This window comes from Pteropus medius, unplaced genomic scaffold (assembly GCF_902729225.1).
Source record: "Pteropus medius unplaced genomic scaffold, Ma_sr-lr_union100, whole genome shotgun sequence".
In the NCBI taxonomy this organism is placed as follows: domain Eukaryota; kingdom Metazoa; phylum Chordata; class Mammalia; order Chiroptera; family Pteropodidae; genus Pteropus; species Pteropus medius.
In genome coordinates, this window is record NW_024356249.1 from 3,505,480 (window position 1) to 3,528,873 (window position 23,394).

The following is a 23,394-nucleotide window of genomic DNA, read 5'->3' on the forward strand; positions in this document are numbered from 1 at the left end:
AAGATGTTAAATCTCATTTATAGTTAGATAAATGCAAATTAAAACTGAATATACCATTTTCCGCTTCTCAGATTAGCAGACAGTAAAAGTTTTACAGTACATTTTGCTGGCAAAGCTGTCAGGAAATAATCACTTTCATACATTGTTGATGTGATTGCAAAACGTTAGAATCCCTGTTTTGGCAATTCGGTAATATCTATCAAAATTACAGATGCATTTATTCTCTGACCTGAAACTTCTACTTACACAAATTTATCCTAGATATAGACATACATAAATTGAGGAATATAAAAAAATGATCACATTAAGGAACACTAAAAGGACATGCAAGAAACTAATAAAAATAGTTGTATATATGGAGGGGTTGTCAGGGAGGATGAAGACCTGGGTGAGAATGAGACACTCTTATTTCTTTCGCTTTTTGGATTTATGACTCATACTGCTTTACTGTAGTCATGGGTCACATAGCGATGTTTTGGTCAATGGTGGACCACATATGTAATGGCTGTATACCATATAATATGGGTATGTAGTAGGCTAAATCATCTAGGTTTGTGTCAGTACACTCTCTGTTCACGCAATGATGAAAATGCCTAACAATACATTTCTCAGGATGTGTCCCTGTCACTAAGGGGCACATGACTGTATTATCTTCAGTGAAGTTTCTGGATGAGCAGAGGCAGACGTGTATTTGAAGGGGTTCAGAATAGTCCTCCCCAGGATGTGCCACTTTGGCATGGAGATTATTTTGGACTAAAGGCAATCAACACCCTGCCAGCTTAAGATAAACTTGTACCTCTCCCTTAAAGAATTTAAATTGCCGGCCTTGCTCATAATAAGAGCTATTACCAGAAATAAATCTTTACGACCTATCTGTATGGCGGGGCAAACATCTAATTACTGAACGTCTGCTCTTCTTATCATCTTGTGAATTATCCTCCTCTTCTTTGAAGTCCCAGGCTCCTATCTCATTTCTTGGCTAAGATGGCATATGTACCTTATTTTACCTTTCTGTCTGTCTTCAAACCCCTTTTGTATGTGGGGTTCCCGTACATAATGAGATTAAATTTGTTTTTCTGCTCTTAATCTTTCTCATGTTGATTTGATTATTGGACCAGCTGAAAGAACCTTTATGGGATGAAGGAAAATTCTTCCTCCCCAACATATTCAGTTCACATATTCAATTGGAAACATTTTATCTACCTAATGTCAAAGAAAAAATTATTCATGATACTTGTGTTAGGAGATAAACTAAGACATGAAATTTTTAAAAGTTGATTTGAACAAAAATTGATAGAATTAGGCAGCACCAAAACCAAAGTGGTTGGGAGCACTCCACTGGCAGAAGCTAGAGCAAAGATGTTTATAGAGAAGATGTGCAGCAAAAAAAGGAAATTATCTGATTGGCCGTAGATTAAGTGTTTGCCTTTTTTGGAAAAGCCTAGTTGGCTGTGATTGGTTGTCCTCAGGTTTTGACTTCTTAACCTTGAGGCATTTTAGGTTTTGGTTTTGGTTTGCTTATCTAGGCTACTCAGGCATTAAAGCCACCTCAGTTTAATGGCCTCTTTATTTAATTAATTTAACACCTATTAAAGACACTAAGACAGATTTTATTCGGGACTTTCCCAATAGGTAAAAGGATTGTGGCAATGGAATTTTGCAGTAGAAAAGAGAGATTGAGCTCAGCTCTAAACACAAGAAAAAATGGGGCTTTATAGCCAAGAAACAGGGTGAGTGGAGTTGAGAGGGTAGGTGGATGGAAAATTACTAAGAGGCAGGGTAATTCTTTACTAAACTGACCTAACAGGGTTCTTGCTAAAATTGGGCACTGCAAATATGGACATAGAAGTCCAAGGTCAACAGATATAGTTGAGCAGAGGGCTTAGAAGAGCTTTGCTAAAGTTTGGTCAAAAAAATCTTTGTCTCTAGTTTTTCTCTTTTCTCCCTCCCTTTCTCCCTCCCTCCCTTTCTCCCTCCTCCTCCCTCCTCTCCCTCTCCCCTCTCACTCTCTCCCTGACTCCCTCCCTTCTTCCCTTCCTCTGTTCCTTTCCTTTCATTCTTTTTTCTAATGGTTATCACCAGAAGGTTAAATTCTTTAGCCAACCCTTTCTCATTATTTGAGAAAGTTAATGACCAGCCCAGCATATTGGATTTCTTCAAGCTTATTTAATATAACTGTAACTTACATTTCTATTACTATTGTCAGTCTGATGAAATCAAAGCTAATACTTTCTGATTTCCACAGAACTCTGTCATTATCCTGTGTTTCTTGAAGCCTAAAGCTCTTCTTTTATAATGTGTTTGATGGTGGCATATGAGGGAAGTAGGAGAGTTTTCAGGTAAAGGTGGTTCTATTATTAGGTGCTAGATGAAGGGGCTAAGGAACCTCATAAATTCTTCAACAGAAAGCTGCAAGCTGAGTCCCTGCTGCCTTTGTGTTTGGAATTTAAAACTATTCCTAAGGTATGTCTGAGCCTTGCTCTCTGTTCACAGCCTCCTCCCCTACTCATGGTGATATCTCACGATCCATTATCTGTTTTCTTTTGATGTGTGTGTGTGTGTGTGTGTGTGTGTGTGTGTGTGTGTGTGTGTTATAATTTTGGCTTTGCTTCTGTTCCATTTTCCCTGATTTCTTTGGTAATGCCTGTTTTCCTTTAATCTTTATCATCTCTTTATTTTATCTATTTTATTTCAGCTGCTGTATGTTTTGTTATATTATTTTTCTTATGAACGTCTATTCTGGTTTAATAAAAGAAAGCAGTGCTTTACCTCACTAAGAATAAACCACGTATTTTATTAAAAAATCGTATGCTTTATGAAAACTTGGTTTAAGGTGGGGTTGTGTGATATTTTCACAGGAGCCTTTGCTATCTTGCTCTTCTATTGTTTGTAATACTGGGTTATTTTTGCTTGCAATACTAGGCTAATCTGTTCTTTATCCTGTGTTTTTATTTATTTTGTTGAAATTTTCTGGATTTTTTTTCTGGGGGTGGGGTACTAGTTTTAAGGCTAGTGACTTAAAATCTGTTTTATCGTAGAAACCGTTATCCAGAGACAAAATTAACAAAACTTGGCATTGAAAGTTTTGCTTTTGGGTTTCCATTCACTTCGGAGGTCTTTCTCTCAGAGCGAAGGTGAGATTATAGAAAAGGAGTGCCTCCACAGTGTGTCTGTGGAAGTAGTAGCTGTTCAGTGTTTCTCAGTCCCCTTTGTAGATGCAAATCATCAGTTCAAATGAGCTAAACAAAGAAAAAAGACCTCTCCAAGTCTAATCTGAGAAGAAAATCTCTTTGGGAGTGAAGTCTCAGTTCAGGGAACAAAGGGAAAATAGACCAGAGGCTTATTTACCTTTCACTGCTTCAGGGATTCAGAAGCCAGCAGGCATACACAGATGCAAAAGAAAGCTCAGGGATAGACATTCTTTTTTTCTACTCTTTCTTTCTTCCTCTTCTGTGAGATGCAATACACAGATCTGCCCAGAGGCAGGGAGCTAAGAGTTTCTAAACCTGGGCCAGGGACAATGCAATGGTAGAATTATAAAGGCCTTTGTTACTGTTTAAGGTCAAGGGGATGGTAAAATATAGACTCTGGAGAGGAGCCCTATGGGAATACAGTCTAAGAGTGCTGGGTTTGGGAAGATGAATGATAACTTTCCCTCCTGGGTGGGTGAACAGGTGGAGAAATGTTTCGCTTAGATATTCTTTTAAACCAAACTCAAAGTGATTTATATCCCCCAATATCCCACCTCCTATTGAGAATTGGACTATATTAAGAGGAGGGTGTTATTCATAAGAGAGAAGAAGACATGGCTTCCTCTAGTGGTCCACACACCTTAACCAGATGTCCTTCTTAAAGGCAGGTTATAGTCTCATCTTCTGTACTGACAAAATACTGGTGTTGCCTTAAGACAGACTAGGAAATATAAAATGGAATATCTATGAAAAAAGTGAAAGTCTGTGATTAGATTATTTTAACATTTACTTTGAGATGCTTCCACATAGATAATGTGGTATAATGTGTCTGAGTTAGTTTTATTCTCATCTTAGAAATGGTTACTTGATATTTGAAGAACCTTAATTGGGGAAAATGCACTCGGGGTGTGGAGGTTAACATTTGAAATCCTCAATTCAGAAGCCATATTCCAGAAGGGCTAGGTTATGGCTCCAGCCAACGTTAACTTATATATATCTCAGCATCTTTGTTAATTAGCATAATGAGATTAAAAATGATTTCTCATTGATGAAATGAGTTTCAATTTATGTGGATTGGCTTAAAATGTTTTAGGAGTACTCCTGCCTCTGCATAAATGGGGTGAAAAAAATCTAGCCAGCCTAACAGTTTATACACTTTGGATTACCTCCTCATGCTTGGCAAGCTAAACCGTGTCTAGTGTTGTAATGGGAAGATTTTGTTACCTGACTCTGACTTGAGAGTTAGCTCAGACCTGCCTCAAAGGTGGAACACATTATTCCTGCCTCTGATGTCTGTAGGGTGCTGTTGAAGCGCCTTAAGGCCAGAGAATTAAGGCTTCATCAAGCTCACTAAACAGGTCATATGACTTTTGGGGGCCCAATAATGAAATATTTATACAAGTGATATAATGACCTCAGAATGAAATCTAAGACTTGTTTTCATTATAATATACCATCCGTAAGTAAGGTCCCTGTAGTTATCACCTTGTAACCAAGTGTAAAGAGTTTGTCACTGGGCGTTGCAGCTAACCAATTACACTGACACCAGGGTGCAATGAAAGAAAGTGGCATTTATGGTATAGTGCTACAAAATGGAGAATGGGCAGCTTGTGCTGGAAAAACCCAAACTCCTCAATGGTTTATAGACAAGGGGTTTTATAGAGTAAAAGTCATGAGTAATTCTGAGTAAGGGGTTCAGGGTCGTGGGCTGTGTTGATTGGTCAGTTTTTATGCCTGCTTCAGCAATCTGATTCATTCAGCTCCTGGTGGCATCCTGTCTGGGTCTACATGACTATGGCTAGGTAGTCTCAAACAGAAAGAGAGGTTAGTGATGGTATCTTAAGAGCAGGAGAAAAAGAACAGAGCTATACATTCATGCTTAACAGGCTAAATTCTTCTGTTATCTTAAGCAGAGTATACCTTCTGACATTCTCTTTACAGACAGACCTATAGGCCCCAGGACATAATTTCATGCTAGTGCAGGTAACTTTTAAGAAGGCTAATTTAATAATTTTAACTAAAACCTAAATTCTGATATATCTAGTCTGTTATTTGCTATCGGCTTCAGCCTGCCTCTAATTATTGAAACTATGGATATCCATCAAAAGGTAACTAATAACTCTGCATGACCAAATTGGCCTCAGTACGTTTGAAGCAGCATTGCAGCTCTTTCCTTCTGTCGTTTAGGGTCTTTGACCACAAATGCATGTAAGAACCAGATGAATATCTGTAAAACCAATGTAAGAAATGTCCACACCTGTAGAGGATTTTTATAACAGTTTATTTGAGCCAAACTGATGACAATGCTGGAAAGCAATGTCTCAAATGCTCCCAAAATGACAATTTTGCACTTTCTTTTATATATTTGGAATAAAGAGGGAACATAACAAAGATTACATGAAGGTGGGAGAAAGCAAGACAGGGATTAGATTATAAGGTACTTAACAAGATTATGTGCTCTCTTTTGAGGGTGGTTACACTTTCAAGGGGTCTGAAAAAGAGGCATTTCAAAGATGTGTTAACACAGAAACAAAGGACAGGGCTTGCTTAAGGCAAAGATAAACCTTTTACTAAAGAAGTTGCAGGTCTGAGGCTTGACTACCCACCATGACCTGGCGAGGTAGGAATTTTTGATCAGATCACCTTGTGAGGTTACTTTCTGTTAGATTTATTTCAGTGCCCCCTTTTTGTCCACAATTTCTCCTTTTAGTCATAAATCAATCCGAAAGACGCACGGATGACCAAACTTTTGGTTGGATAATGTGGTCTTACAACGCTCAGAAGGCTCATTTCTAGGAAGTCTTACGTATTGATGTTGTCTTGTTGAAACAGTGGACCATTGGGGATGGGGTAATACTGTAACCATGGGATGTGAGTTGAGGCCAGATTTTCCCAAGAGGAAAGGGCAGGTAAATGGAAGGCAGTCTGGTCTTATAGGTGTTTATTACAAAGAACATTCTGAATCATTTCTATCCTGTGAACTATCATGATTTGAGTTTTGCCATCTGTCTTGTTTTTCTGTATTTTGCATGTAGTATAACATTTATATAAGCCATATAAAGAGCATATAAAGTTATCTTATACATCTTCAGTAATCATAAACAGTTGGACTATATAGAAAAACCCAAAGAACAAGTATAACTATTATTATGACTTATCAGTAGCAGACAGGTAAAGACAAAAAAAATGGCTTCTGAGTTCAACATTAGAATTTAGGTATACAGGCCTTGTTGAAGTCATGGGATAGATGTCTACCTCTGATGTCAGCAGAGTCTCACCCTTGAGGAGTCATTGATGTCCATAGTAGGTGGAGATAAGTTTCAGAGGCGAGGTAGATTTCCATTCACAGTTAGGCGCCTGATAAAGTACCTTCCAATGAGTTGGAGAGTGTATTTTATTTGATGGTCTCTCCAATAAGCCAAATCTCCAGGTGGCAGCCAATGTTAAAGTCTTTCTCTTGTGGCAGCTTGCTGTGAAAAGAAGCAGTTACCAATTTGGCATTTTCTTGAAGTGACTGTCAAAGCGTGGCAATAGTGTAAGATTTTACCTTTCAATAATGTCAGCTCGTAAGTTCCTTCGTGTAATTTAAGTCCTGCTTAAATGCATTATGATGCATGAAGGAACATAAAAACAAAAATATGGGATTTACTAGGGAGCCATAAAGAACCAAGAGGCCAACTTGGGCTTCCCATAGCCCCAACTATTCATTTAATTTGCAACTGTTGTTTACCCATACAACATAACCTAGTAGTTTTTCATCACTTACTTTACAATGCTTCTCGTGCAATCGAACATAATATACAAGCCTGATTAGTTTAAAATCTCTCTTTTGTGAGGAGAGAAAACAAATCTTTTTGAGGTCTTTCAGAAGCCCTTCTGGAACACACATATTTATTCCTACATATATTGAGATTTGAACCCTTAAAATGTCAATTTCTAATGAAAACTGAAAAATAAGCAATTAGCCTTCTTTAGCTGGGCATATTTATGAAGTCATTTTATAACCTTTAGAAACATCTTGTGGACGTCAAAGTCAATTATTAATATGGATTTATTTTTGTAAACCTGGATAAAATAAAAATGTTATATTTAAGATCAATAATTTAATATCAATAAGACATTATATATTGATATACAATATCAATAATATCTAAAGACATGTCTATTCTACTTAAGCCAACAAACTTAAACTAACTTTTATTTACTAAAGATTAATCTTAGCTCATGTGAACTCGAAAAGCAATTGGGTTAGTTTCTATGTTTCTGAGAAGTTCAGAACACCCAATCCTTACAAGCACCTTTCTTCAAATCAAATAATTTTAATTTATTAAATTAATTTTGACAATACTGTCCAGAGGTAGAAAATTATCTCACATTTACCATGTACATCTGTAGGCACATACAGACAGACATACCCAGAGACCTTTTACCCCTGAGGAAAACATAGTAGTTTAAAAAAGAACAGGTAGATCCAAATTTCTTTTTTGGAGGCATTTACAATTCATATCCTTGACAAGTCAAGTTCCAAATGACCTTCCTCCTTTTATAATAAGGACAGCTGTTTTTGATACCTCAGAGAATTGGCTTGCCACCTAAATGACATCATCATTTAGATGATTCATTCATCTAAATCCTCTTTTTGAAGCTTTGCGAGACCAATTAAATATACTTTTCATTCATTCTGCCTAATTTAATAGTTGACTTTTTCTAATTGTGCACACAAAAGATTAATTAGAACTATCAAAAGATCCTAATTTCGTCCATCTTTCTGCAGGAATATTAATTGGTCTTTTGAAGCTTCATTTGCCCTGCCATATAGATAGGCCAAAAAGAGCGATCTCTGATCATCTTTTATTATATGTAAGTCCCCTAATTCATATTCCTCTAGATAGTTAAGGGGGAGGCAAAAGTTTCTCTTGAGCCCAGGAGTTGCTTGCCTTTAGCTCATAATAATCCACATACCACACAGGTGCATCTTGGGGTGACTAGTCCTGAATCCCTACAGATGTGTCAAAAGTTATATGCGGATTTTCTATTGCATGGGGGTTGGCACCTCTAACTGCCCGCCCCACCTTCCCCATGTTGTTCCAGGATCAATTCTATACTATCCTGAGGTAAGGAAAGGGACCAGGGTTTAGGGCTGGAGGTGCTTCAAGTAATAAATAGGAAGGTGAGAGGAAGAAACATGGTAAATAAAGATTGCCCTGTCATACAGGTACGTCTCCCAGGTGAAGAAATATTTTCCCTGGTTGTAGCTTTCTTTCTGGTAAAAGTACTCTTTCTAATAGAAATCTTCTTTATAAGTATAGATGGTCCCTACAAATGGGGAAATTTATACTTGCTTTTAAGCAGTTAAGGGGGTGTTAAGAGCATTTCCTGAGTCTGCTAGGTCTTGATTGCTTTCAGTTCAAAATAATCCACATACCAAAGTGGTATATTTTGGGTTAGCATGTTCTGAACTTCTTTAATAGCGATAGCAGCCTTTTCCTTATTGCAAAATTACCTCTCAGTGTATACAAAAATACATTCTACATATGTTAAAGCAATAGATATAAACTCTTAAAAATCATATGAAAACATAATATTTTAACAATATTGGCAGCAGGGAAGCATTTTGAAATCTTACAAAAAGCCCAGAATCAAAAAAGAAAAGATTGCTCTTTTTTGCTGCCTGTTCGCCACCATCATGGGTTGCATGCATGCTTTCGGGAAGGACCTGTCCCTGTCGGCTATGCCTTACCACCTCAGCATCCCCACATTCCTGGAGTTGACATCTGACGACGTGAAGGAGCAGACCTACTTACTGGCCAAGAAGGGGCTGACTCCCTCACAAATCGGTGTGATCCTGAGAGACCCACGTGGTGCTGCACAAGTACGTTTTGTGACAGGTAATAAAATCTTGAGAATTCTTAAGTCCAAAAAGGACTTGCTCCTGATCTTCCTGAGGATCTCCACCATTTAGTTAAGAAAGCTGTTGCTGTTCAAAAGCATCTTGATAGAAACAGGAAAGATAAGGATGCTAATTTCGATTTTTTTTTTTTTTTTTTGGCTGCCTACAGCATCCAGTCTTCCTAGGTGGTATAATTTCGATTTTGATCGAAAGCCATATTCACCGGTTGGCCCTATATTACAAGACCCATGGCTTGATATTACAAGACCAAACGAGTCCTCCTCCCCAGTTGGAAATACGAGTCATCCACAGCCTCTGCCTTGGTTGTGTATGTTTGTCTATGTACTCAAGAAATAAAATCATTGTTTAACTAGAAAAAAAAAAAAGATTGAGAGATTTAATTAGATAAAAGCAAACACCGAAGTATGACAAAAGATATCAGAAAAAATGTTAAAAAGTAACAAGCAAAAAACATTGGCAACGTAAAAAAATCAGAAAATAGTTGCTTGCAATTGGCACTAATTAAATTATGACAGAGGTGATGGTTCTTCATCTGGAGGGTGTGTCTATCATCTCCCAATATCTTAATTTTTCCTCACTTAGTGACATAATTTGAATACATTTCTTCATTATTAAGTATACTTCTAAAATATAATTGTTAATAGTCCTACACAATTCCACTGTGCTGAGTGTCATATGCAAGTTGCAGTTACTACAGTGGCAGTGCTTTGGAGGACAGTAAACTGAACACTCTCTTAGTGACCTACCATCCTTCCTCCAGTCTGTGACAGAAGCTCTTTTAAATAAGAATTGGACAAATATTTATGAAGTGCAGCCAGATTATTAGCCTGCATGGTGTACTAGTGTCTCTTGATCCAGTACTGCCTACTCCTCTTGGTTCAGTTTTATCAAAACTATTCTTTTTCTTCTTTTTTAAGCAGAAGATGGAATAACATGTCATAATATGAAATCTGTAAATGTATGAGAACTCCATGACTAATTTACTCAAATAAGCAGCTTTCATTATAAATATATATCTCGTCCCTCTTGTCAGTAGATATTTTCATAAAATAACAGAAAACTGAGTTCGACATACAATTAAATGTAATAACTCCTTCTGATACCCTTAAATAATATTTTAATTTACAGAGCATACCAGATAAAATCATTTTAAGAGTAGTTTCTTATTTATGGATTTTGATGTTTGTTTTCTATTAGAGCAAATACATTAAAATTTATTTAACAATTAATGTGAATTAAAATAATTTCGTTTGGAAAGTTCACCATTTCAAATATTTTCTTTTCAACTATAATGTTAAAACTTTTACATTGTAACATGTTGAAAAACAATGAGATTAATGAAATTAAAATGCATTCTAAAGTACATTTTAGCATTTTCACAAGTTTATGACTAATAAATTCTCTGATTAAAAAGTAGAAAACACGTAAATGTGGAAAGAAGAAAATTCAAAGTCTCACGACTGTGAATATTTATTATATTTCTTTTCAGTCATTTTCTCAGCAGAGATGCCTTTTGTCTGCCTTTCATGATTATTACGCATACCATGTGAATTCATTTTTCCCGTGATATAGAATAATGCATTTTTAATAGAATTTTAATTCTGTGAAAAGGATTGTTTTTCTAAAAGAATGCACATTGAACATATGGCCCCTCTAACAGATAACCAGAAACAACTCTGTTAAAATAGATGTATTTGTAAGTGAGCCCCTGATCAGTACAGAACCTTTTTGGAATTTAGGGAAGATAAGTGGATAACATTACTCATTTCACCTCTCTTCCCAATGGCAAAGAGAATGGCTTTCGGCAGCTCGATTTATAATATACTGCCAATCACCAGAGGCAGTGCCTGACAATTAACTTAGAAAAATCTCATTGCTTTTGACTCATGGACAAGGAAAGGGATAGTTTCCAATTTATAAATATTTGGTTTATTATTGCATGGCAGACACTAAATAGATTTTGTGAGGAGATATTGTTTATGTCAAATGTATTCTAGTCGGTTGGTTAACAGCCATCTCCTGCTACAGATCAGTGATAGTTACAGCAAACATCCGTTAGGCACAAGCAGCTCTCAGGTCATTGTACCTACAACTGATTGAAGCATTGACCTAGGCATTTACATTCTTTCTTAACCTTAATCCAGAGAGGAGTCACCCTATCATGTATTTCCCTTCAGTGAAGTCTAGCCTCCCTAGAGAAAGCCTGCTGTGGAAGGCGTGGCCTTCTCAAATATCAGTTCATGGAGTGCTTTGTGCAGACACAGTCAATAATGCAAGAGAAAATAAAATTAATGCAACTGATCTGAGGTATTTATCTATCTCTGGCACTGGAATTCCCTTCCTAGAAGTAGGAAAAGTAGAAACCTTGGCCCTATGAAGAATGAAAAGTACACCATTTCAAAGCAAAACTCCCAGTGTGCACAAAGCACTGCTTTGGATAAAAGATGGCAGCTGCAGAATGGAATGGTAGCAGGTTGCCATGGTTACCAAGTCTCTGATTCAGCCACCATATGCCACCTGGTGTTTTCAGCCTGAAAAAGCAGATCTGTGGTGTCCTAGATTGGAGATGGAGCTATGACCACAGTTCTTCAGACAAGCAGTACTGGCCTTCAATGTGAGGCAGTGTTTGTAGATAGAAAGATGATTTTGGGGCTACAGCCTTATCACTTAAGGCAGGGGTTCAGTTGGGGAAAGAAGCAGACATATGCCCCACCCCCTTTTAAAAATTATTCTTTTTCTTTCATGAAAACACTACTATATGAGTATTCATTCCCCCAAATCATTCTTTATCCTTTTTTCGGAACAACTTTCTGCCCAAATCTGTTAGGTTATACAATATCGCAATAGCAACAAATCAAAATGTTGGGTACAACGATTGCAGAACATTAGATTATATCAGTTCTCAGAATCTTTAGTTGCCTTACCTCCTTCTAAAAGCACTATATGGCAAATAACAGCTGTATGACTTTATTTTAATGTTGAATTGTATACAAATTTAAATATATATTACAATTCTATAGTAACTTTTATACTGTTCCACAACAGAAGATAGAGATTCTGGGCACTTGTCTTGGGATTCCTTGAGAATGTTCACAGTCATTATAGTTGTCATTATGGATAAGTAAGTAAGTATACAACATCCTATATAGTGATAATATCATATAAAAATTTCAGCCCTACTGTAAGTTTTGGGGACTTCAGTTTTGATTTTTATGTTTATGATAAAGAGACCAACGAGGTTCAGGTATTGCTAGTGATTCAACTTTGAAATTAACATTTCATGTTACTTTTCTCTCTGGTTTTGAGAAGTATTAAAAAGTGATTACCAATTTCATATTAACGATTTGAGCATTCAGAATTATATATATCATTTTGCTGTCATTTTTACCAGTATGAGGAAACAATTATCAACAGTAAATAAATAAGATAGTTAAAATATAAGAAAAAAATTGTTACTCTAACTATTCCTGTACTGAGTCAAATTTTTAATACTGTACAATTAAAAAGAAATTTGATCTAGAAGTGTCTATAACATTTAGTATCCTTTCTAACTTTGGGGCTCAACAAAATAGCCTCATTATTCTAATTAATTGACTTATAATAAATAAATATTACAAATTTGAGTTTGTGAACCGCATTATGTCAACTGAAAATAGCTTTTATTTCACTTATATACATTTTTTGCAAAATGGGTTCTGTTAAAAACAAGTCTGAAAATCACTAGACTTGATGTCAGGGCCCTAGTCAGATACCTTTTTTGAAAAGAATTGACCCAGTCTCAGTAGACACATCAATTGAGAGAATTTCAGGGAATTTGGCTTCCCTTCTGGTCTGAGTTCAAATACAAGTAGTTTTAATCACCCGCAAAAGAAACTCCATTAGCAGTCGCCCTCATTTCCCTAGATCTCCCAATCCTAGGCAACCACTGATGTACTTTCTGTCTTTGTGGATTTGTCTATTCTGAACATTTCATATATATGGAATCATATAATATATGATATTTCATGACTAGCTTCTTAGCATAATGTTTTCAAGTTCAGTCCATGTTGTAGCATCAGTCAGTACTTTATTCCTTTTATATGGCTGAATAATATGTTTTATATAGATATACCAGATGACATACCATTCATTTGCTGACGGACAGTCAGGTTGTGTGATAGTCAGTTGTATGAGGTTTCGTTGAACCTGCCGGAAAATTCCAGCCTGTCCTTCCTCATGGCCTTTCCTACAGCTTTTGTACACAGCAAGCCAGCGCCACAATCCAGTAAGCCAGTTACTAACAGTGAATCTCTTCATGTACATGCATACATACTGGTTCTGTTTCTCTGGTGGAATTCTAACTTATACCAACATCTCCCCACTTTCTGGCCATTTTAATCGTTACTATGAGGATTCATGTATGAGTTTTTGTGTGGACACATGTTATTTCTCTTGTGTGTATGCCTAGGAAAAGAATTGCTGGGTCATATGGTTTAAGTCTAGATAGGTTTAACATTTTGAGGAGCTGCTGAACTGTTTCCAAAGTAGCTGCACCGTGTTTGTTTTCACTAGCAGTGCATGATGGTTCTAATTGCCCCACATCCTTGCCAACACTTGTCCTTCTTTTTTTTAGATGATACCCATTCTAGTGGTTATGAAAGGGGGTGTCCCATTGTGATTTTGATTTGTGTTTTGCTGATGACTGATGCTGTTGAGCAGCTTTAAAGTGCTTATTGGCAGTTTGTGTATCTTCTTTGGAGAAATGTGTAGTCAGATTATTTACCCATTTTTTTTAAAAATTAGATGTTTAATCTTTCTATTATTGAGTTGTAAGAGTTCTCTACATGTTCTAGATATGAGTTCCTTTTCAGATTTGTGATTTGCAAAATTTTCTTCCATTCTATGGGTTGTCTCTTCACTTAATTGATGGTGTCCTGTGAAGCACAAAGGTTTTTAATTTTGATGGTATCCAGTTTATTAGTATTTTCTTTTATTGCTTGTGCTTTAGGCTTCATATCTGAGAAACCATTGCCTTTCCTGATAGCCTGTACTATGAATTTTGGCCTTATCTAGACAGTCCCACAATGCAAGCCAGCTCCCTGATACAAGGTAATGGATATTTATGCCTGTGTCTTTTATGTGTTTAATAGTTTTAGCTTTTACATTTACAACTTTGGTACGTGTGTATTTAGTTTTTGTATGATATGAGGTAGGGGGTCCAACTCATTCTTCAGCATGTGGATATTCAGTTGTTTAGCACTGTTTGCTGAAAAGACTTTTTTATCCCATTGAATTGTCTTGATATCCTATAGAAAATCAATGGGTCATCAATGTATGGATTTCTTTCTGAACTTTCAATTCTATCCCCTTGATCTATATGTCTGTCTTTATGTTGGAACGCACTCTCTTGATTACTGTAGCTTTGTAGTACTTTTGAAATACAGAATCGTGAGTCCTCCAGCTTTTTTTTATTTTTCAAGATTGTTTTGGCTATTCTGGGTCTCTTGTATTTTCGTATGAATTTTAGAATCAGCTTGACAATTTCTTCGTCAGCTGCAATAAGATTTTAAAAGAGATTTACTGAGGCTTCATGCATTTGAACTTTTCTGACTTGGTCTAACACTTCTGGGAAGGTATTTTGATAGGAAAACATGAGTAGATGTAGATATACAGGAAGTCTTTGCATGGTTCTGAAATGCACAAATGCAGTTACCATGGTTCAGTTGACAGTGCCAGTCCCCCAACAACATGATCCAAATTTCAGTTCATACAATATATTAACCGTGATTAATTGCATAAAATACAAAGTTTGTTGCTAGTTTTCAGTCTTCAGATCACTACACTGATAACAGATGTGCATCAGAATCAGTGCTCAGTCTTATCAAAGCCGGTCAGTGACTGGTCACTGCACATCTTTTTTTCCCATCACACACAGACAGACAGCAAAGTGTGTAGTTGGGTTGTCTCCTTGCCTCCCAGTGATAAACCCACACAATATTTTATAAAATTGGATAATTAAAACAGGGAGTTGGCCAACAAAGATGAATGGAGAAAAACAACAAAACAAAAAGTGATAATGCTCGAAATAAAATTTGAATCGAACATAAATGGAATTATAAAAGAGATCACTGTGGGAATGTTGACACTGTCACCATTGAACAGCCTCTAGATGTACAGCCAGAGGGACTTAGTGAAGGTAAGTTTATCAGCATACACAAGGGAACTGGTTATGAGGAAAAAGATGAAGATGTCCCAGAGGAAGTGACAAAAACATCACATTAAAGGAATTCTCAGATATTTCATGACATTGAAAGCATAAAGGATAAAATATTGGTATCTGATCTAAACTTAGAGAGCAAGATGATAACCCTCCAAAATACAGAAATGATGTTTGCTCTGTACCATAATTTAGGTAAGAAAAAAGCAAAAACTGTTCAAACTACTCTTGATACATTTTTTACAAAGAAATAAAACACTTTAATCCTCAATGTTTCTAAAATTTTGAATTACAGCATAGTAAATAATTATTAGTTCTTTTTTTTCGATTTCACTATACATTCATAATCAAGAGTAAGAGAATTTTAAATGTTTTGACAAAAATTGTAAATGTACAGATGCTTGTAATTTTTCCTGTCAGTTATTAAGATTACTTTGCATAGTTTTGGCTTGTATGATCTTTTTAACGTCCCATGCTAACAAGCAAAGAGAGGATTGCCTGTGGTTGATATAATATTGCCTATTGGTATAAATTTACGTGCATTTATCTTATTTAAAATAATTTAATATTTCTGATGCTTTTCTACATTAAACTTCAAGCTTCTGTGTTGTGCCTGGCCCTGTGCATGGTTCATGGAAGTTGCTTAATTTTATAGAGAGCTGCTTTATTTTATGTATAAATAATTCTTTTTCTGAATACCTAATTTTATTATGTTTATATTTGTTTATATTTGCTTCTGGATACAACCTTTGCTTTATATATTGGTGAATTAAATGCTTTAAAATTTTCCAAGTTTTAAACAGTATTGTAAACATTCTGCTCATATGTGTAAAATAAAATAGAAATAGCTTGTATTTAAATTCCTTATGTTCTTGCTCACTCTAAATAAAAAAACAATTACCTATTGCCTATTTATTATCTTTTGAAAATTGAAAATCTCAGATATTCAAATAAAAAAATACAAATATAAAAAATTCAATTATGAAAAATAGCCTTTTTATATAGTAGCACCTCAGTTAGAAATGGAAATTAAAAAATAGCCTTTTTATATAGTAGCATCTCAGTAGAAATGGAAATTATTTGTTGCTACTGCTATTTGCAGTAGCAACAAATAATGTTACTCAAGAATAAATTAAACAAAAAAGGTGGTACACTTGTCTGAGGAAAATGATACAGTTTTACTGAAGGACGTAAAGTAAGACTTGAACACAGAGGCATACCATGTTTCTGGGTGAGGTTTAAATATAACAAAGCTATTAATGTTTCCCAAAATAATATATGAATATTATACAATCCAAAGAAAATCCCAATAGAGCATTTAGGGGGATCTTGGAAAGTTTCTATTTTTATCTGAAGAGGGAAAAATGTGATAATTACCAAGAAATTGTTGTAAAAAAATAGTAGTGTGGGAGGACCAAACAGATACTAAAATGTATTATAAAACAACACTAATGAATGGTTTTGGTAAAGTAATAAACAAGTAGATCAGAGGAATAAAAAAGAATCCAGAAATAGACTCATGTACATATGGCAGTTAAGCGTGTGGTAAATGGGCATTTAAAATCAGTGAGGAAAGATGACCCTTTAAATACATCCCATTGGGACAACTGGATTTCTGTTAAAAAATATAAAGTTAGGACCATGCTGCACAGCAAATGCAAAAAAATGTTTTCAGATAGATTAAAGATCTAAATGTAAAAACAAAACTAGAAGTGATTAGAAAAATAAAGGGATTTATATAATTTTAGGAGAGGGTAAAAAAAGTCAGAGTGTCTAAGAGAAAATGCTGGCAGATTCAACTATGTGACATTTTGTTTTACATATGTTTTTCTTAATTGGTCTTCATGTACAAGAGATTGAGTCAATCATGCCTCAGTTTATGGCACATTAGTACTATTAGCTTGTGAGAGGCTCTTTTGTTTTTATATACGTACATACGTATTTATTGTCATTTATTCCTTTTTATCTTTTCACTCCCTTGCATATGTAAGTAACTGTTCTAATATTTTAAATGCATATTCTTGTTTGTATTGCTCTAAAATGGGTAATGTTGTTTGGAAGGCATGTCTCTATGTAAATTGTATCATGTTATAGATCTCAATTCATCTCTTATTCTTTTCTTTTTTCCTCACTTAGTACTGTGTTTTAAAGATCTATGTTGCTATGTTTACAATTAGCTCGTTGCTGCTTCTTGCTCCATAGTACCCTGTGGTGGGCATTTACCATATTTTACTGATCCTCTCTCTGCCTTGGGCACCCAGATTGCTTCTAACACCCAGTTACGGCAGACAATGCTTCTGTGAATGTTCTTGTGCATGCGACCTTATGAATGTAGGTGCGATTTTTTGGGAATAAAATCTCACATGTGGAATAGCTGGGCCATAGGGCTGAGCAGTCTTACTCTGGCCAAGTGCCAGATTGTCCTCTAGCATGACTGTCCTAGAGTATAGTCCATCAGCGATTCATTAAGGCCAGTATCCCCTAATTTTTCTAGTTTAGCAGGTATAAAGGGTTGTCATTATTTTGTTTTCCAATTTAGAGTTAAAGTGAATTTACTGTACATAGCATATAGTCAGGTTTTACATTTTTATCTAGTCTGACAATCTGCCTTTTATTTTCAATTCTTGAACAAATTACATTAGATGAAATTATGAATTTGGTTTGCATCTACCATCTTGCTATAAGTTTTTTATTCATCTAGTCTTTGATCCGTTTATCTTTTTTCTGCCTTCTTTTGGATTAACTGAATACTTTTAAGATTCTATTTATCTCTACTATTGCCTTGTTAGCTCAGTTCTCTTAAATGGTTGCTCTAGAGTTTCCTTGTGCATGTTTAACGTCAAACAGGCTATTGTCAAATTACCTCAGAGGCATTGTATAACCTTATTACAATAGACTTCCATTTCCCCACTGGATAGCTAATTGGCAACTAGTATAGTGGTCCGTCTGGACTTCTGTCCTTGAGAAAACTGACTAGGAGTATCTAAGAACTTCATTGGTTTATGGATCCTCCAGAAATCTGTGGGAGTTTAGTCATGGCATCTCTGTGAAACATCTACCTGGATCCTTCTGATATCATCACCCTTCAGTTAGGCCAGGCTATAACTTTTCTCTCATAGGAATTTTTCAACTCTCTGCTTTTGGTCAAATGAGCTCCAAATGGAGCAGGTTTGGTCATTAAGGGGTTGGTCTCTTTTTGACGTGATCTTATCAATTGGATATTAGCTTGGGATAATGGAATGACTGTACAGCAACATTTTAGCACTTGGCTATCAGACAGTGGAGAGGGCACTTTGTGTATAAGGTATACACACACACTCTAGGTATCAGGATAACCACAATGTTAAGAGAGACACTGGGAACCTATGGCCTAGCAAGAAGAATGGTTTCATTAGGTTAAAATGGAACCATGTGTGTGTATCTTAAATGGATTATTTTAACCATCGTTTGGTTCTCGTGAGAGATAAATTATGGATCACACATTCTGGTTTTGAAACTTCTCAGAATGCTTGTAGAAATCAGTAAAATCCAGTCCAGTGTCTTAGATTCTTTTTGATAAGTTTTTGATATCAAGGTTTGTTTTAATACTTTGAAAGACTGGAAAACAAATTCAACAGTTAGAAACTGATAGTGGTGCCCATGCTAAAAAGGGTTAACATGAAAGGAAAGAATTAAGGAAAGGGAGGTGAGATAACTAGCAAAAACTAAGCTCGAAAGTAAACCTTATGTCCTGATGATGAATCTTGATTTGAAGGCCTTCTCAGGATGCTGTCTACACCCATGTCTTATCATTTAAAGACGTTTTCATCCTTTAATCTGCTAATTGATGGCCAGTCTATAGTTTTGTCAAAATAAGAGAGAAGGGTAAATTAAAATGATGTTTAGTGATGAATGTTTTGTATCTTTGTCTTATTTTAAAAGCAAAATTCAACTGAGTAGAATTTAAAGTTTTTTGGGGGGCTTTATTCAATAATTCACGAATCGGGTAGCATCCACTCTAGCAGATAGAAAGGTGCCCTGAAGAGCTATACAAAATGAAAGGCTTATAGGCAGAAGGGAACAAGAATAAGGAAGTTGTACTAGGTAAAAAAGCAGATTGCTTTTAGCAAAGTTGTTTTCCTTTAGGGGATGGCAGGAGTCTATCACACAGGTGACCTAACTAACGCTGATCAGGCAGTTCCTGACCGACTGGCTTAAGATTCTATTTCTGGGAGACCCAAAGCTGTTATTAAATTAAATCTTGTATTTTTGGTGATGAAGTTTAGAATCAGTGACTTCATTTGCTGTCTTGTTTTTCACACTTACAAAGAAATTTTCCAGTTATGCAAAGATAATCGAATAACTCAATTTAATATTAGTTTAAGGTCTTAGCTTTAGGTCTTTAAAGATTTGGACATCACGATTTATGCTGACACATTAAGCCTGTATGATTATATAGCATTGTAAAAATCCCTCTTACAAAGAATTATCTATTATAACTTAATTTAGTTTGGTACATAATTTTAATATTTTATAATCTTATATGAATTAGCTTTTGGACCAGTAAAATCAATAGAGGCAGTTTAGAAAACTCAAATTTACTTTTTTATTAGAAAATAAATCCCTCCCCGTAGGCTGAATAATTTTATCCTTGTAAAATCAAGGAAAAGATAGTTATTTCTAAACCAAATTTATTAAACCAGTCTAATTTATCCACAGAATCATCTTGATTCTTATATTAAAATTTCCCTATGTAACCATGTACCAGATATTAAAAATTTTAAGTTGTTTTGCTTTAGAGATGTTTCCAAGTAACCAATTGTTAATTAAACTCATAAACTTTTTTAAAACATTTTTTCTGTTACTACTTTAGCGAACCATTTTTCCCCCTAGAGACAGTATATTTAAAGCATTAAAAAACTCTAGAAATCTTTGTATTCCTCTTCATATTTATATTAATATCTGATATATGAATATCATTTTTATTGGGTAATTGGAATAAGAACTTGTTCCATTAAACTTTAATAAATCCTATAATCTGGTTTATTCTAGAGGTAGATAAAGTATATGTTTGCTCAAAAAATATTTATCAAATGGGAAATTTTACTAACTCTTGTGCAAGCTAGAGTTGCAATAGTGATAAAGTAGCAGAATCTAACACTGAAACAGAGATGTGAATATCTATTCAGACTAGTGGTCAGAAACAAAGACATATAATTATGTACCAGCAGGATCCACAGGGAGAATGATTATTGAAATCTAAGTATGTGATTTTCTTCTGAATATAGCAGTGTAATCTCTCTCTTTTTTTTAGTTTCTATGTCCCTTATAATAATAACGGTCTTTCTTTAGTCTCTTGTGTAGGGCAGCACACACACAAAAAGGATCCACATGAATGGTGGAGTATTCTGTTGCTGAGAGGCCATCTCTATGTTGCACTAAGCCACTTTATAGCATGAGGGGGTGAGACAGAGAGCCTCAGACGTCATCAGAACCTGGGAGGAGATGAGAAACTGCCTCATTTCAGCATCCTTGGCAGATAGAGAAGTGAGTGAGGAATGGCCTTGTAGCAGCTCCTCATAAGCTTCCCATGCACTATTGTTTTGGGGGAATTCGTGATGCTCAGGCAAGATTTAGATCACCTGCGGTTCAGGCTTGGCCTCTGTGGCCTGTGCACGTACGTGCAAGGTCAGTAGTTATTGGTGTGGAGATGTTCTTTTACATTACACAGAAAAATCTATCTCAAAGGATATGTGGAAGGCATTCCAACAGGGTCTACCACAAGGTCAGGGTGAAGTTTCCTGTTCAAGAGCCGGGGAATGGAGGTGGATATTGATGGTGCAGTTGCCACCAGTGCCATGACAATAGTCAGGTGCAGTTGTCACCAGTGACACCTGTACATAAGGGAGTCCTTTCCATGTATACACCTCTGAAGATGCTCCTAGGATTTGGACGTTATCAGTGCATTTGGAACCACTGGTCCTCTGTTTCTAACTCTGAGACTCCCAAGCTCCCAAGGCCATTGTGGGCCGAACCCTGATGCTGTCTGCCTTGCTGATGTAATCTGGGCTTGTTCCTCAGTTTTCTATAGTTGGCACTGGTGTTTAAGGTTTTTTAAAGAGGCTCCTTACCCAGAAGGCAGGTGGAGTTGGCAAGAGGAGATAATAGGTCTTATGGTTTCCATGATAATTGTTCATGGCTTCTTTGCCTTTTCCAGGGAGATATTAGAAGGAGGATAATATGAATTTATACATGACACAGTCATATAGAGGGGAAAAAAATCTTTCTCTACGCATCTTAGGTTCTCTGGCTGGGCCGTGTAATTCAGACCGACGAAAGACAGATCAGTAAGAGAAAAATTAGTTTAACAGGTGTATTGCGCATTGCAGACATGGGAGCATTCAGAGATGAGTAACTCATAGGTCGCTACCTGACCGAAGGTTTGCCTACCCGATGAGCAGCAGAGCCCAACATTGAACACCTAGTTTTGCAGTGAAAGAAATCAGGGCAATTTATTTGCAGGGCACCATGCAGGGAGAACGGGAAGCTATTGCTGAAAGCCAGAACTCCTGGGTGGCTTTTATTCAAGGGTTTTTAAAAGGCAAAGATCGGGAGTTGGGGGTCAGGAGTCTTGGGAGAAGCTGATTGGTTAGTTCTTGTGCAAGCTTTAGCCGGTTTTCTCTAGTCTGAGTATTTCAGCTTCTGGCATCATCTCGTCTGGAGCCTTTGTAACTGTGGTCAGGTGACTTAGCTGGGCTGAATAACCGAGATTTTGCAAAACATCTCATGGTTGTGCCATCAGTGATGTTATCTTTAAAGCAAAAACAGAAACTAAACATCTTCTGACCTTTGTTATTATTTAAGCTATCAATGCTTAACTGGCTACATTTTACTATTATCTCAAGCAAAGTATACTCTTAACCATGTTTTCTGGAACTTGCTATATAGGTAGGCCCTCAGAACATGACTAACATACTTTCTTGATCTTCAACTATAAACTCTGTGAAAACCAAAGCAATTGAAACATTTCATTAAAGCCTATACCTACATCTCTAGACTCTATGACCCAAACATGTTTACTGTTAATCGTTGGTTTCAGGTCTGGTAAGAACTTGGGCGAATATAATTCTTTAGCAAAAAACCAATAAATTTTTAGAAAAGCGATAAGATAATGGAATAGGAATTTGAATCTCTAGGGGCCGCAAATTGTGGGAAGCCAAAAATGTATGGGAGACTAATGGCAGATGAGGGCTGGTTAGTAAAGTTTGCTGTATGAATTCCTTTGGTGCCATCTCCAGGCTGATGAGCATCTGAGGTTGTTCCACTGATTAACTTTTGTCTTTCCTGGTAGAGGGTAGGAGGAGGGATACTTTGTGAATTTATGTCCTCCTTTTAGGCAAATAGCGGGAGGCCAGAGAGCTTCTCTATCTGTTTCTTCTCAATTGCCTTCAGCTCAAAATAACCCTTATGCCAAAGTGGTATATTTTGAGGTGGCAAATTCTGTCTTCTTCAGTCATAATACACTGGTTCTTTGGTAGCCAAGGGTCCCCTTTAATACTGTGTCCTCCTGTTACCTCCTTCTGTTGTCACTTCTGCTCCCTCTCCCCTACTCCATAGCTTTATCCCAGAAGTAGCAGAATTGGCTTTGTGATTTTTTTTTTTTTAAATCCTCTCTTTCGTGTTCAAAGTTACCCCAGGCTGTGGTCTGTTTCTTTGCCCAGTCTCAATATTGTGTGACCTGCCCTTTTCTGGGCTAGTATTCACTTTGATTAGAAAGAAGTGAGTTTTTGCCGGAAGAACAGAGAATGGCTCTTGGTCCCTCAGAATTGTGTGTGTGTAAGAGAGTAGCCCTGGTGGATTGTGAGGTCATTGAAACTTCTACTTTTCTTCTTTAAATTTATTGACTCTAAGTTTGAAGCATGTCTAAAATTGCCATTATTGTTGCAGTAGTTGTCTCCCGTGAAGATTTTGGGCTACAGTTTTATTCTCTTATTTCCCTGCCAATCCAACTACTTCTGCTTTCTATCCTTAAGGATTTTTGGTTCACTGATGTACTCTTTCTTTATTCTAGAGGTGCTATGGATTTGGTCTATTTAATTGGTTCTCTGCTTGGTTAT

The 23,394-nt window shown here is 36.2% G+C and overlaps 1 long non-coding RNA gene across 2 annotated transcripts in view; it reads left to right on the forward strand.

Moving 5' to 3' along the window:
* The first annotated feature begins 2,027 nt into the window (after positions 1 to 2,027).
* Positions 2,028 to 23,394, forward strand: part of LOC120601115 (uncharacterized) — a 77,547-nt gene continuing 56,180 nt past the window's right edge. The window contains exon 1 of one of the 2 annotated variants that reach the window (XR_005652361.1): positions 2,028 to 2,463. This is a non-coding gene — a long non-coding RNA (uncharacterized LOC120601115). Of the gene's footprint in view, positions 2,464 to 7,278; positions 9,080 to 23,394 lie in introns of those variants that run through there. The other variant, XR_005652360.1, reaches the window with a different exon arrangement.